We start from the raw sequence: 17,468 nt of genomic DNA on the forward strand, positions 1-17,468 counted from the left end.
GGTGGTTGGGTTTTTTTTTTTGTTTCTTTGGGTTTGGTCATTTTGGATTTTCTTTTACTTTTAACGAAGAAGAAGTTCATCCTGTAAAAACTAGATGACATGGATGAAAGACAGTATCACAGAAACAGTGAGTAATTTGTATAAGTCACTGACATTTTTAGTGCAAAATGTTAAACACTGGCCCACTTCCAACAGGCTTTTTAATCACTTAATTTAATTAAAATAATGACTGTAAGGGTGATGCAAAGTCAAAAGTAATTGAGGATGACTCTGATCGAAAAAATAGCCTTCTGAAATGATGATGTTTTAGGTGGGGAATAAATTTTTCGCCTTTTTTTTTTTTCCAGGATAAGCAGTAGGAGCATCTGAACTGGAGTGAAATAACAAAACAGTAAGAGTCACTTTGTGAAACATTAGAAAACATAAGGCAGGTCAGAAGTTAAACTGCCTGCATTGAGGGGCTGAAAGCATTTTAAGCTGAATACAAATGTAAAGAAGCTTGTATTAACCCGGTGGAATTGGTAGCATTCGAGAGCCTAAGCAGACAGAATTGAAGGAAGATAGAAAGATGGACAAAAGAGGCATCAGAAAAAAGAGATTTATTAGCAACTGAGGAGAGAGAGAGCGAGCAATAAAGAAGTTTTTTGGGAAAAAAAACAATTATAGTGGCTGACAAAAGACAATGAACAGCAAAATTATTTTTGTTCTTTGCTTTATTCTTCATTGAGGAAAAGAATGAAGAAACAGGACTGGTGGAAACATCAGGTTTTCATCCTCACAGAAATTTCAAAAATCCAAAAAAATTGCTAACTACTTGAGATACATGACAATATTTTAGTATAGTTTCTTATGAATTTTCTTGTCTTAAGATTTTTCTTTTCTTAAGATTTGTCTTTTCTTAAGATTTGTCTTTTCTTAAGGATTATCTTTCTTTAGATGTATTTAAGTTATATTATATTGTAATGTGTGTTATTACAGTATATTATATGCATGAACAATTTTAAATAATTCTATGTGAAAACAAATATTAAACCCCACAAAAACAATGTGTACAGTGGAACACCTAATGTTTTTTAGATTATTGTGTAAACCAGTGTTTAAATAACTGAGTTTGAAAAGGATAAATAATTTTTGATCTGTTGAAATTTTTACTTTTATTGGTGGCAAGAAAACTGATTAATGCTGAGTTAGCTACTGGTATGTTTTTATCTTACAGCAATTAGCAGTTAAGAGCGACAAGGAATAAGTTTTAGGATGTATAGTTTGGTTTCATGAATAATATAGAAAATTATGGTATAAGTCTAGAAGTATCTTGGGCTTGTATACCTAAGTTCATTTAGGGTTAAAAATGTAACCAGATTCAATGGAGCTCAACTTTAAGGGGAGACTGCTGCTGTCCCTGATGGACTCACACTAAAAGTTCATGAAATAAAAACTCTTAATAGTAAAATTGTGAACAGATTGAGTTTCAGGGATTATTCTGACTGCAAAAACATAACCAAGGCAATATATGAATAAACTCTGATCTCTAACAAAAGCTATTTTGAGATGAATCCTTCAGCATGCACAGAGTGTGGTTATTAACCAATGTGTGTCCCCATGGGGGAGAAGACAGGTTTAGCCCACCAACTCATCCCAGGAGTTACTGTGTAGCCTTCCCTAACTTCTACCCATTCTTAACTTACTTTTATACTATTTCTTACATTTTAGGTGGAGCTTTAGTGACTCTAGCCATGCACATGCTCAGTGAGGAGTGGTCATACCTTGGAAGTGGTAATTTTGGGACCGAGGTGTGCATCAGTGTTCCAAATGAGTTAACCTTGGATGGAGGTGAGTGTTGGTATTACACCTAAAGAGAGTGATTTTGCCACAGTTTCTGGTTCAGCAGCAAGACATCTTATTTTTCTCCCTTGGCTGGCAGGTGAAAGTACTGCTGAGTTCCCTCCTCTACAAGGATTTTGACAGAGCCAGGTCATTTTGCCACAGTTAGTGTTCCCACACCTTTTCTACAGGTTTTTGAAGAGGTCTGTGTCAGTCATAACGCTTTATTTAGGATAAATCTCCTGCATTATTTTTACCTAATTTGTCTGGAACTGCAGGGAGTTCGTGCAAACCTTTAATGGTAAAATGTTTTGTTGTTGAATGGCCATGGCATATTGATACATTTAGATTTTTATAAGTTTAAAGAAGATTCATAAACCAATTTCTGAGGTTTGTATTTCTCTAAATGGGAAAAAGAGAGGTGCCTTATGATCTTTGTGATCAGTTTGAACGGATAAAGCGACTGAGTATTTAATATGTTTGGGTGCAAGGTGAAAAAAAATAAACCCACAAAAAAACCCAGACCAAAAGACTGATATTTTAAGAGAATTGCCAGAGAACGATATTGACAAATTTACTCTTCAGAAGACAGGGCAAACATTCAGTTTGCAATTTATTTCCTCTACCATACATTCATCTAACAGTGGGAAAGTTTTGCTGTTGTTTTGCTCAGATTCGTGGGGGTTTTCCTACATGCTAGAAATATCAAAAGCTTTTACAAAAATATTAGAAATAGCCAGTGTCTGACATATAGCACAGTGAAGTTCTTGAATGTAATAAAAATCAGCTTTTTTCTCACTATAGTGGTCTCCTTGGAGATGTATAAAAAAAATTACAATTTTAGGATAATTTTCCCTTCAGGAAGAGGGTGCCTACTTTTTTTTTTTTAATATCTCAGTATTATGTTCATACAATTTATATAAGTTATCTTATGCTTTAATCAGAGCTGGTAAAAATTCGTCTGTGAAAATGTATACCTTGCCTACTAAAAAGGGACTCATGTCATTAGTTATTAATACATAATGTTTGTTCTTTTTACTTCCAACAGTATACTGTATATTTTTAGGGAATCTTTACTTGAACTGAAACTCTGAAATAATATTTGTTCTGCAATGTGTCGTCTTCCATACACCTTTCTCTTAATCAGAATAACTCTTTGGTTCCTGATGAGACAAAAAACCCTCTTCTCCATGCTCTCAGTTTTTTTGGTTTTTAATATTTACTTGTATTTTTAGGTCTGACCTGGAGAAGCCAAAATTAATTACCAAAATGCCACGAGCATATTTCTGCCTGTAGGACTAAATTTTCAGGAAGTGTGCAGCACTATGGATTGCTGTGCCCATCTCTGCCATGTTTCCAGGTGTAAGCCCATACTGTTAATTAAGGACAGCATAAAGTTTTGCATCAACACATTTCCCGGGTAATTTTTAATGACATAAGCCTCAGACAGGATGTTTGTGGACCCCCTGATGCTACCAATCAGATGGGCAGTGCTGAAAAATGCACCAGCTACTGTTGATAGTGTAGCTTCCAGCTGTCCTCAAAGTGTGAATATAACACATGCACAACCTGAATAAATATACATGTAATTAAAAAAGCCCTCAGAACCACCTTCTCAACTATTCTAAATCTCTGGATAGGATCCATCAATGCATTGGTGAGAAAGAGATATAACTTTTGTGTCAGGTTCTTTCACAAACAAGCTTCAAAATTGTTCCAGTTATGGCAATAGCAGCTCCCTGGAGTCATTAATTAGGCCCATAACTCTCTTTTATCACTCTATTTATTCCCTGACCAAACCCAACGTTGTCCCAGGAATAGCACAGTGCCTCCATGGTCAATGTGCACCAGTCAAGCTCTATGATTTTCTGCTAATAGGGACTTAGCCATAACTATCCATCTTCCCTATTCCTTTCTCTGATTTGTTCCTGGAGCAAACAGCAGTTAACAACACCTGTAGAGATGTTGTTGACAGGAATATATTCCTACATGTCCTTGAGAAGGGTTACATCTGCCCTTTTGTCTGTATTTACAAAAAACAGCTTCTTGCTGGTCGGGAGAGAAGATAGGGGGCCTAAAAGTACCAACAATTACTACTCCTTTTATGAAGTGGACACATCTAAGGTCAGAAGGATGGGAGGATTTGTCACAGAAATCAAGAAATGTGTATCTGATTTATACATTGACTTTGTCTGTAATTTTCACTGACTTTTTATGATCTTCCCTAAATTGTTTCTGTTGATGTCACCGAAAGTCATGATTCTGTTTTAATGACAATTCTTGGAACTGGTGCCAGGAACAATGGAAAGATAAAGCAAAAACCACCCTAATTTTTTTTTTATTTTTTTTTTTAACTGAGAGTAGTTATTATACCACTAAGAGATCTCTGGATGTAAGAATTCAGTGTATGTGTGTCAGGAAGGAGATAAAGAAAGAATCTTATGAAGGAAGACTGAGGAAAAAACTGGAAAGACAGTTTGGTCACGTTAACTACTTTGTAACAATGTTGAAGGAAACTATATTTGAAATTATTCCTTTAGATATCAGGTCATTAGTCACAAGTTTTTTTTTTTTACTTTTGTTTAAGGACAATTTACTTACAATGTTTTGGCTATGATTTCTGCTTAAGGGCCATTGTGCTGAAAATGAGCATTATCTTTCAGAATAATTTTAAAGCATCTTTTACATCAAAATATTGTAACACTTTGCTTTCCTCCTTCAGAACATTGTTAAGTCAAATCCTTCTGTTTATAATCTGAATGTGAATGCAAGTCTTTTTCAGGTATAGTGTGATGCTTTAATTTTTAACATCATCCTAGATCTTCCCAGAATGTTTCTTTAGAAAGCTTATAAATTTCTGTAGAAAAAAAATTGTTATGCTCACATATGATACTCATTGTAATTCTGAATGTGGGCATTATCATATATATATATATATATATGTCCCATGGGCTCACAAGTATCTGTTACTGTCTCTACTTAAAGGGACAAACATGACATATTTAAGAGGAAATCCAAATAATGAACTTGTAAATTCAAACATATACAGAAGCAGGCAGCTGTAAGCTTAAATATAAATTTAAGTAGCAAATTGCCAGCTTATAATTTTCCTTTGAAATGCTCAATTTGAAAATCAGCCTCACTATCAAAAGGTAATGTGAATAAAAGAGCCATGATTTTTTTTTCCTTTCTTTTCTTTCTTTTTTCCAAATCAGACTGACTAAAACCCCAGGATGTGGAGAAATGAGAAGAAACAAACTAAATAGAGTGCTGCTGAAAAAGCCTTTAACCTTCACTTTTCAAAACCATTTTTCACTCCTCAAAGCAGGAATTAATGAGGACTTAATAGGGTTTTTGACTCTGGACTGAATTGTTTCTGGCTAATACTTCAGGTGAAATACAATGGACTAGTTTCTACTGAAGTTCTATGGATTAAGATTGCACATAATGACATCTTTCTCTAATATCACTTTTTATAAGTCAGCACATTTAATGCAAGCAAATCTGTGCACTGTAGAACACGATTCATGAAAGAATGTTTGTATCCAAAACAACTCTTTCTATAATAAAATAATAAAGAACAGAATTTTATTTTTATCATAACCATCATGTATATTTGAGTCCTCATATGTTGCCTTACTAGCATGAAAATTCCCTTCCCAGGAAACAATCCTGACCTACATGAACCATCTGAGACTAAGAAAAAAAAATACTGAATGTTGGAAAGTTAATAAAAAAATAACACCAAATTTGTTGACAGCATGTTGTTGTGTGTAATGCAATAAAATAAAACTGACTCTGCCATGATAGTGATCAAAATTTGAACTGTACTGGGCAGAGGTCTGAAAACCTTATTTAAATTCAAAACCCAAACCAGTTATATTCTATTAAAATCCATCAGCTTCTACTTTATGATCTTAAACCATTTACTGATAAATTAGAAGTCACATATATTAACTGTCTTCTATATGTGCTAATTTAGAAGGGGTATATATGTATATTTTTATATATTTATATATATTTTTATATCTGAACCAAGGGAATCTACTCAGTTTTGGCAAACGTCTAAAACTACCAAAAAAAACCACAACAAAAAATCCATATACCTTAAAAAATATTTTAGAATGAATGAATGCATTGAGCCAGACACTTGTTAAAAGGCAAATGATAGCCATATAATTTGATGTAAAGGTATTGGAAAGAGGTGGAGCATATTTTGAGTTTCCCCTCCCTTCATAAATCCACATAACAGTAAGGTTATGGAAAAATCAAGGTAAATGACTCTAGAGGACAAAACACTACCTAAAGGCAATATACATAAAAGATAGAAACTCCATAAAATATAACTATAATACTTTCTAACTTACAATCAGTCATAAAATAACTGCTGGCAAAAATGTCTTTGAAATTGTGAATTGTCTGGAACTGAGCAACTGTAGAAATCCCAGCTCTGGGTAAGAAACCAATAATTTCCAAGTGTAAAATAAAGGGTTGCCAAACAAACCAATATAATCTACCCCGGGTGATAGTTAAATGAGTAAGGAAATTGAAAGATTTTTTTTCAATTTTAAGGTAAACACACAACTAAATTTAATTCATTAAAAAAGTTTGATATCTATTGATTATGTTCCCTGTAAGTGTTCCATCTTGTGACTGTGGCACAAGGAACCCAAGTTTGTTGTGTCACCAATAAAAACATCAACACTCGACACAGAAGGGTGGAAAGTTACTTAGAATATGTAATTGAAACAACACAATTTGCTGATTTTTCCACAGAGACTAATAGCAGAAAGACCAATCATTTTGATTAGATAGCTCTGACTTGTGCAATATGACATTATTTCTCTAGCTTGACCCAGCACATATTTTTCAAGATGCACAGAAAAATTGATAAAGAAATCTTCTTGCTTTTCCTACCTGTTTGGTGTGATTTGTCTGGATAAAACCAGAATAAGGGCAGAATTCAAGAAGCAGAATTCAAGAGGCTTGCTTTTCTTCAGACCCTGTCTTGGTCAGTTTAGACAGCCCTTTCTCACAAAACTGAGAATTTTACTGCCTTATATATTTCTTGCAAAGTTTACAGCATGGATAATACATGTGTGTAACAGTGCCATTTGCTGATTTAAAAAGATTTAATGGGAAAGGCAGACTTTGTTACCTAAGCCTCAAGGCCATTCTAATACTATACAATTTTTCTTTCAACAGCCTATGAAATATTGCCTGTGAAATATTACTTTCAGCAGCCAGGACATGCAACTTGTAAGTGTTAGGTGGCCCACAGCTGTTCAGTCTGCCCACGGTTTTTTCACACTTAAGAGATTGTGGCTGTGATGCCAGGAGAAGCAAAATCAACCTTATACTTTGGTTGGATGATCAACCTGAACAACATAAAAGTTGCTTGAGATTCACTGAGAAAAGAGTGTATTTAACTGTTGTTGGCTGTTCTCTGGTGTATATACAAGAGAAAAGCAACTGTATTCTGCTTCTTTGCCCACAGTAGATTTGATGGAGCTCAGTGCTTTTCCTTATTGCCTGTGAGCAAATGTTTCCTTCCACTAAAAGGTGTAGACATTTTCTTCAGCTTTCTCAGTTTGTGACCCAAATGGTCGAAAAATTTATCTAAAACTCCTGAGAATTGTATTTTTTCAGCTGTCTAAAATCTGCTCATGTACATAACCACTAAAAAGTGAGTTTGAGGGTGACATTTTAGTCAGGAATTTGTAATTTATGCCAAAGTCAACTGTGTGCAGTCCCATCATGTTCATTACTTCCTTGTCTTCTGTCCTGTCCATAATGTTTTTTAGGATTATAAGTCCGTGTTATTCTGATTTGACTTTGAAATTCTACTTCTGCTTCAATGAAATACCAACCCACTCAAACTTTATTTTTTTTTTTAATGAACCAAATCTAGTCCCTAAATTTATTTTCTGCTTGCAGTTTTGCAGTATTAATTGGCAACTGTTGTTTATAAAAACTGCGGAGAGATTATTTTGAAAGACCTTGAAAAGTGTAATAAGGTTTAAGGTTTTATTGACTTTCAAAATTAAGTTTTGCCAATGAAATTTATGCATAAATTATTCATAGAAGACCATAATACATGAATAATTCAAGCAGCATCTTTAATTAGATGCTAAAAAACCCTTCTGCAGCAGCCTATCATTGCTTTATTGATCTAGAAACAAATCGAGTTTGAAAAACAAAGAACTTCTGCTCTAAGTCAAATTAGCAAGCAATTATTAAATCACACGTTGCAATTGAACTGCTATCAATATTGTTTACATCCACAAACATACAGTGTATTATGATGTATAATACTTATGAAATGCCAATAAAATGGAGTCCAAACAATGAGATTTTTAATGAAAATACAGTGCCATGTGTAGGCTGTTATTAGCATTGGAAAAATGAGCCATGAATAATAAGCTTTTAAAGCCCAACAGAAGTGGATAATGAAACATTGTATATTAGAACAAAATAGCCATTGTTTTATTTATAGCCATAAATATCTTTAAGTTCTCCTAAAGAGAAAAAAATATCCACTTTCTTTGTATCTTGGTCCTAGACTCGGATATTAGGATCAATTAAACATCATTATTAAATCTTTCTTAAAAAGGTGGGAATGGAAGAGTGCTTCAGAGTTCCACTACAAAAACACTCTGCTCATGGAACAGTCTACCATTCATGGTAGATGATTGTCTGATTCTTTCCTGTTCCCTTTAATATTAAGTATTGTTTTACCTTTTTAAAAGGGTATTGGGGAGAGGATATGTCTCATATTGGGATAATTGTACCATGAAGTTCTACCTTAGTGCCAAGGCTGTTTCTTCCCAGCTCTGGGTTGCCCCATCTCAAGGGCAGAATCCAGCACATTCCCTTGTTGAACTTCCCATGGTTGGTGATTCCCAGCCCTTGGATCTGTCCAGGTCTCTCTGCAGGACCTCCCTGCCCTCGGGGGACTCAACAGCTCATCCCAGTTCTGTGTCATCTGCAAACTTGCTCAGTGTCCCTTTCAGTGCTGTGTCAAAGTCAGTGATGGAGATGTTGGAGAGCACAGGGATGAGGATGGAGCCCTGTGGAACCCCAGCAGTGACAGGTCACAGTCTGATGTCACCCCAGCCATTGTCACCCTCTGAGCCGATTGCTCACCCAGCACAGGATGTGTTTATCCAGCTCTACCTGGACATTTTGTCCAGAAGGATCCTGTGAGAGGCAGTATCAAAATCTCTACTGAAATCCAAAAAAGTCACATCAACTGGCTTCCCCTGATCAACCCAGTGAGTCACCTCATCATAAAATGAAATCAGGTTTGATAAGCAGGATTTTCCTCTCGTGAAGCCCTGCTGGCTGTGACCAGTGTCTGTGTTGTCTTTCAGGTGTTTTTCAATACTTCCCAGAATAATCTTCTCCATAACTTTTCCAGGCTGTGAAGTGAGACTGACAGCCCTGTAGTTTCCAGAGTCCTTGCCCTTCTTGAAAATCAGGACTACTTTTCCCAGCTTCCAGTCAGCTGGGACTGCTCCAGATTCCCAAGACCAGTCAGAAATCATCAAGAGAGGTTTTGTGATGACATCAGCCAGCTCTTTGAGGATTCTGTGATGAATCCCATCAGGTCCAATAGATTTGTAGGGATCCAGCTGGAGCAGCAGACCCCAAACAGTTTCAGGGATGACTGGGAATTGGTTATTCTTGCAGTCATGGTCCTCCAGCTCAGGGCACTGAGAACCCATTGATCTGTCATCTGTATTGAACAGAGGCAAAGAAAGCCTTAAACACCTCTGCTTGTCTCTGTCCCTGTTTGTGAGGTGACCATCCCCATCTTGTAACAGGCCAGTGTTATTTTTACACTTGCCTATTGCCATTAATATATTTGAAAAAAACCTCTTTTTTATTGTCCCCGACATTTCTGTTCAGCTTCAGCTCCAGTTGAGTTTTGGCTGCACAGATTTTCTCCCCACAGTGCCAAGCAGCATCACTGAACTCTCCCCATGTCACTTGACCTTGATTCCGCTGCAATCAAAAGTCAGTAATTTCATAAACATCGATGCAAAAATAATTTCTCAATATCTGTCCTCCTCTATAAAGAATAAGAAATATTATGTGGCTTACAGGTCATAGTCTGTGCTGTCCTCTAATTGTTGGGTTTTTTTCTTTCTTTATGACCCTTAGAAAATTATGTACTTTATTTCTAAAGTGAAATTAAATCTAATTACACCACTTCTGTTCAAATTACATTACTGTTCATAAAAACAAGGAAGGAAGTCTGAAGAAATGTTAAAATAAAGGAATAAAATTGTGCTAGGAACATGGAAAGAGAGACATTATTATTTAATGGTCTAGGCTGTGATAATGAGATTCCTAAATAACATTTGGTAGGGACAAGAAGATGTTCAGCAAAGTGAAGTTTAATTGAAAGATCCAAAATTCACAAAGATCTGCTATTCAGTCCTGAGTCTAAACATTCCTGTGACTGCCAGTCCACTGGAAAATCAATGTGAGAAAAAAAAAGAAGGCCTAAGATATGAAGTTGAAGAAGTCTGTTGTTGAGAAGTCTGTTTGCAAAGTCCAGTGGGAAGAAAAGAGAAAGCAAAAATCAGTAGCCAAGAAACACACCAAACCTTTTTTGTTCTGTGGGAAAGAAATGAAAACAAACCCCGGAGTTGTGCAGAAAATCAATAACTTCTCACAGCCAACTTCTTTTCAGAGATGGCTCAGGGAAAACACAAATACCAACTCATCTGGATGTCACTCAAGTTTTGTTTAGGACTCTTGATTTTATAATTATCATTGGTAAATAACTCTTTGTTTTGATTGGAATCTGTTCCAAACAGAGATTTTTTTTTTTCTTCCCTACTTCAACCACTGAATGAGACCAAATTTGGGGGTAATTTTGCATATCCAAAATGTTCTTTCTTTTCCTGCTACCAGACTTTCTGCAGAGAAATTATTAAGGAAAAAGAAATACTTATGTGTGTTTGAATTTCCAGAAAGTATTTGTATTCTTAAATTGAAGCCCCAAAAGTCATACTATGGAATCTGCATCTCTTTGTCTTTCAGCTGTGTTTATTCTGTGCCTTAAGAAAGTCCAGTTTAACACTGATATTTTTTTTTCAGGTCTTCTGAACAGTTTTCTTCCAAGACAAGATCCAACCCTTTGTTGTCTGTAGCCTCTTGGCTGAAAAAAATTGCAAAGCTCCACATAATCATCAAAGAAAGGAACACTTCATGTGCCTCACCAGCCATTTTATGGGTAGCAACTCTTATTTCAAAAGCTGTTGGAGTGTTGTCATTAATGGCGTGTCTGTAGAGAACAGGAACACACAGTCTATACATAGACATATATTTAAATTGGAAAAAAAAACCCCACCCAACATCACATCTTCAAACTAAGAACCCTTTACTGCTTTCCCATTTGTCTCCTTTGGCCATTAAATACTAATGTAAGTTGTATCTCCAAATAAGCAGAAGTCTAAAATTTAGGTACTTCCCCATAGGCTCAGAAGGCTTGCAAATTTTTGATGTATTTATGCGAAGACTAGCAACCCAGAAAAGTGGATGATGTATTTAGCAGTAAGATAAGGAATGACATATTTTACTTGAGACATTTTGAGGTACAAACCTGCTGAATTTTTTAAGACCATATCAAAAAGATTAGGCTGTCAACACAACTTGAGACAAACTTTAGAACTCATCCTGTCTTAAATGCATGTATTTGACTCTGTGACACACCCCTCTGAAATTAGCTGCTATTTAAGACATTCTTTACTGATTTCTAAATTGTAGATTATCCTAGATAGATATCTAATTGTAGATATCTAAATTGTAGATTATTGTAGCTAATAGATAGACAAGAAGATGCAGCTGTGACAGTTTTTAAGCTATCATTATTTGCACAGGTTGAAAATTTAACTTTTCCTCACAAGGCAGGATGTTTGAATGACTTTGCCCATAAAATTTCTTGCCTGGAAGTTTTCTTAATTTCTGTGATCAACTTTTCTGTCAGAAATATTTCACACGTAGCAACACACAATGTATTTAATTGCTCTGGCTGTAATTGCTCTTCTGATTTTTAAAAGTTATTTGCAATATGCCCACATGATCCCATTATGCATCTTCTATGTTAGTACGTGACAAAGAGCTGCAAAGTGGTTACAAAGTAAGGATATCAATCCTGATTTAGGAAGCCCCTTTTAGGAAAAAACAAGGAAAAGCTCTTGGAACATTTTGGAGGTTTCTGCACCCCATCACTACAGGAAAGGCTTTCCTTTGTGTAGTGCTCATTTTAGGTTAGCTTTGATGTGCTCTGATTTTACTACAGCCTTAATCTTGTGACAGCTTTCTCTCCATCCATCCCTGCTCCAAATGGTTCCTGTGTCTCATAATGACTGGCAATTTCGGGCAGACTTTGCAGATGAAAGCAAATATCTTTGCTTTGGAGGCAGCTGAAATAGCCTTTCAATTATTGCCCTGAACTTGGGATGTATACAGGATCATTGTTGTCTGACAGTGTGGTATAAGAGAGTTAGTGAAGCTGAAAGAAGGCCTAAGAAAAAATAGAGAAACACTATGCATGGAGTATCTAGAAAGTTGAAGAATAAAGAAGATGTGGGGCTTGAAAATCACTGGAAGAGGAGACTGCACATAAATATTTATCCATGTGGTTACTGAAAAAGGATAGTGGATGTTAAGGGAGAAATAATAAAAGGAGTCAGTTAAATAAATCCAGGTATTTCCTTTGTTGAGGTACTGGAAAATGTCTAGCTATGAGTTTAGGAAGTCTTATCCTTAAGTAGAAAATCAGATAGGAGCTCATGTGTAGCTCTCTGGGATATAACAGGAATGAGGACCTGTCTATGGCTGTAAACTTAACACTTTTTATGGACTCAAATGTTGCCTCTGGGTTGTGTCCCATGTTTTCTTTGAAATTTAAATCAGGCTGTTTTGACTAATTGAAGTTACAGATTAATTTACTATGCACATACTGGCATGACTGCTTTTAAACAAAGTGTTCTGCATTGTGTATTGGACTACCCTAACCAATATTCTCTTTCTTGACATTTAAGTATATTCTCTTTCTTGACATTTAAGATTTTAGTTACAGTGGTAAGGTTATTCCTTCTCAACGCTTTTTCCACACCTTCTGTCTCTTGATTTTTTTTCCTTGTGTCCAGGTCTCCTTTTTTTTCCTTATACAGTCTTTTAGTACTCCCGACAGCACTGATTGGGGATAACTTGAACTGCCTGAGCAGTAAAGCCACAGTGGGCACTTGCTTTGGAAATTCAGGAACAAATCACCCTGTATGATTGCTGTTACACTGGAGAATGTAAATGAAACAGGATGGAGAAATTTGTAGAAACTATTTAACAACTGTTGTTGAGTCAGTGAAGAATTAGGTGATAATATAGAATTGACAGGATCAGCTGTAAATTACTGTATTGTGATGAGGCAGAGGAAGCAGCTGAGGGAACTCACAGAAGCTCAAGATTCGACAAGAAATGTAGTAAATTAGCAATATTTGCCCAAAGTATCCTAGAAGGGATTGTGTTGGGGAGAAACCAGCAGTGCTTCCAAAAAGGAATAAAAGCTACAAGTTCACGGTAATAGAGTCAGTGCAGGTGCAACAGTAGCTGGAAAGAACCATGAAAAAAAGGGAAGTGCACCAAGGCTTAAACTCTTGCCTTCAGGCTCTCAACTAATGGTAGGCTGAAACCTTAAAATTGCAGAAAATAAAACTGAAAGGTGCGATTTTGTTAGAGTAATAAGTTAAATAAATGTTGAAAAGGTTAGGTGAGTAGGGGAAATATTAACTGCTGAGTTTTGAGTATGTTGAATTTGTTTACTTTTAATTTTTTCAATCTAAATAGTATTTTTCCTGATGACATGGTCCTGGTGCCCCAGTTCTTTCAGAGTAAATGAGAAATGTTCCTTGCCTTGTCTCCGTGGTGTTTATATAGTTCACAATAAAATAATGCTAACAAAATGGTTTTCTCAGATAACCTTTAAAAAAAGCACACACAAATTACAAACTGTATAGGCTTTTGTAAAGATTAAGCAGAGGGCAGTGTTTGATTTCCACCACTTCAGCACAGAAAGCTCCAGGGAAACTCATTTATTTTTCCCTCCAGCTCAGCAGGGGTGGAATGCAACTAAAGTACAAGATATTCATCTAATTAATTTCTTATGCCAGTTTAGTGTATCTTTCAGCATGTATAATTTGTGTGGCTCCTTCAGTGCAGGCAATGAGTATTATGTGTTGAGGCATTTGAAAATCTTTATTCATCATATGTGTTAATTACAGGCAAATTCTGTGAGATGGTGCATTTTCTGTCATAAATTTAACGTCGTGCCCAGGCAGGCAAAAGAAGTAACTATCTTGGAGGTTGTGTTACCATTCTATTATTGAAGTTTTTTTCCTCTGATACTGCTTATTCTGTAATCAGAAGCTTCTAGAAGGAGGGCAAAATGTGGCATCCACATGTTCAATGTGTTGTCTTGGTGAACAGAAACCACTGACAGAAAAAGTAAGAGCAAAAATTATTTCTGCAGGAAAAAAAAACAAACAAACCACCACATTTGCTTAATTTCTCCATTTTCTTTGTTTCTATTTAGTCAAAAAAACCCAAACAAAACCCGATAAGCCAACACCAAAAAACCCAAATTATTTTTAATAAGGTCCTGTTCATTATGCAACTGGCATTTTGCAGTGAACAAATTTCAGGCTGTAATTCTTTCTGTGTGTTCGGTGGGATTTCCGTGTTTAATTCTGTCTTCGAATGCACTATAACATGTATAAATTTTTCCCCCTGTTATTGCCCTGTCTTTCTTGTGGGAAGAAAATCCTCAAAAGTCCCCAAATTCAAGATTCTGTGCACCTGTAACAGTGAGGACTGGCACTGTGTTAATGTTTTTACCCATTTTATGGAAACCATATTCTTGGACACTTAACTTTCTAATCAGTTCTGGTGAAAAGGCAAGCTGCCCTAACTTAATTAATGGCAGTCATGACTGCCTGATAAAATCACAAATTTGGGGACACTGTATATTAATTTCAGGAAGGAAATCACATGGGGCAAAAAATCCATTTTATTTCTTAATACAGTCTTAAAATTTCAAATTTTTAAAATTTTTACAAGATTTCCAGTTCAGGTTACAATCAAAAGTTTTTATTCTAATTTACTTTGGAACTGAAGCTAGCTAAGACAACCTTTCACAAATGGAAAACCCTTTTTTTGGCCAACCTGAGGGGTGACAACCCCCAAGCTTTATCATTTGATAATACTGCAACAGGATGACAGAGAAAAGTTGTTTACAAGAGAAGTCCAAATTACTTGTTTAGGTGTTTGTTTGTTTTTTTTTAATGGGCTTAAATACCTTGAAGACACTCTTTATATAAGTGTGGTAAGGCTTCCTTGATAGAAGCCCTTTATCCTCTCTTGGATTTACTTTCAATAGTGATCACTGATAGTGTATTTCACAGCTCAGTTTTTAAAAAAGAGTATCTGAATCATTTCCCTTTTATGTCTCTTTTCTTTCTACCTCTCCACTACAAGATGGTTATTCGTTTTATATAATGTTTAGTCATTAGTGCAAAATAATGATTTGTGGGAAGCTGAATATAAATTTGGATTTTATCGCAGCTCAGTAAACAAAAGAAGTGATTTTCTTCAAACATGATCTTATCTCACAGGCATGTCTTTTTTATTAACTTATTCTTCATATCGATGATGTAGACATGAATATCTTACTGCTTCTCTGAGGACATTGCTAACATTGGTTTCTGTTTCAATGTGGCAATAAATATCAACATATCTAATGTATGTCTACTGTTATCAATAGTATTGCATTGGTATTTCTCTTCTAAAGAATTCAATTCCTTTATATCCTGCCTATAAATATAAAAATAGAATAAATAAGGATAAAGGGAAATCCATGGAACACAAGCAAGAAGACAATACTTGTCTCCCTTTGGGGGAGAAATAGGGTTAGATCATGTGAGCTATGTTAAAATGTTAAAATGTGAGCCGAGTATTGAAAATGAAAAGAAGTGAAAAGCAGGGGAGTCTAATGTAAAATCAGGGTATTCATGGCATCTAATAGCTGAGGTGAATAACTCTGCAAAATATAACTCAAACACAGATGCAAGAGGAAGCCTCAAGTCTAACATTTAAACAGATTTGGGGTGAAACATGGGGATTATGAGATTGTGTCTATAAGAGGTTTAAAATGGCCAGGGGGTTTTTCTGTTACTTAAGCTATAAACTGTCTGAGAAACAAGAGGCAAAAAGGTGGTTCAAGAAGTGTTTACCCAGTCCTGAAATATCAAATGGTTGGCATCCACACAGCAGAACTTAAGCTTTCAATTAAAAGAGAATATTCCTAACCAACTTGTCTTCTCTAAGTTTAAACCAATTAAAAATTGATGTGATATCACCTTTGTCAATCTTTTTGTACCCTGAGTGTTATGATCTGGTTTTTAAGATCATTATGAATGCCTCTGCCCACATTAAGGTACAAACGAGACCAAATGCCAAAGTCAATAGTGTGGGTTTTATTTAATTGTAAATGAGAGACAGAGAGATAGAAAGAAACAGAGAGAAGGAGGGGAGTAGAAGAAAGAGAGGGACGGAGAGAGAATAAAATAGAAAAAGTATCACCACATTACCAAATTTGTTCTGGGAATCTCCAGTTACTTACTTACCAAAATCTTTCCCCTGTAAACCACTACAAGTCGCTTTAGAGCCCAACTGAACAAGGATTATTTTAATCTTAGATGCCTCTTTTCTGTTGTGGAGAAATTCTTCTTCTCACTTTTTACTTTCTGTGTAAGATTCAATGGAGGAAATTGCTGTGATTTAAGGGGTGCCAGGTGCCCACCAAGCCACTCAACTATTTTTCCTTATCAACAGGAGAAAGGAGAGAAACTGGGATGAAAGGCTCTTGTGTTGAGATAAGGACAGGGAGGGATCACTCACTAATTATTAATGTGGAGAAAATGCACCCAATTCAGAAATTCATAAGAGAGTGGGATAGTGAGAAATAAGGACAAATCTCAAAACTCCTTGTTCCCACCTTTCCATGCCCCCAGGTTCTATTTGACTCAGATTTTTGTACCTTCTCCCCTTGAGCAGCATAGGAGGATGGGAAACGGGCTTTGTTGTCCATTCTGGGCCCCTCAGCTCAGGAAGGACATTGAGGGGCTGGAGCAGGTCCAGAGGAGAGCAACGAGGCTGGGGAAGGGACTGGAGCACAAGTGCTGTGAGGAGAGGCTGAGGGAGCTGGGGCTGTTCAGCCTGGAGAAGAGAAGGCTCAGGGGAGACCTCCTCACTCTCTGCAACTCCCTGACAGGAGGGGGGAGCCAGGGGGGGTTGGTCTCTTTTCCCAGGCAATTCTCAGCAAGACAAGAGGGCTCAGGGTCTTCAGCTGTGCCAGGGGAGGTTTAGGTTGGAGATTAGAAAGAATTTCTTTGCAGAGAGGGTGATCAACCATTGGAATGGGCTGCCCAGGGAAGTGGTGGATTCTCCATCCCTGGAGGAGATGTTTTTAAGGTTTTTAAGATAAGACTGGATGTGGCATCAGTGCCATGGGCTGGGAACCACAGCGGGGTTGGATCAAGGGTTGGACTTGATGATCTCGGAGGTCCCTTTCAACC

This window comes from Neopelma chrysocephalum, unplaced genomic scaffold, assembly GCF_003984885.1.
Source record: "Neopelma chrysocephalum unplaced genomic scaffold, ASM398488v2 Primary Assembly neopelma1_97017, whole genome shotgun sequence".
Classification (NCBI taxonomy): Eukaryota; Metazoa; Chordata; class Aves; order Passeriformes; family Pipridae; genus Neopelma; species Neopelma chrysocephalum.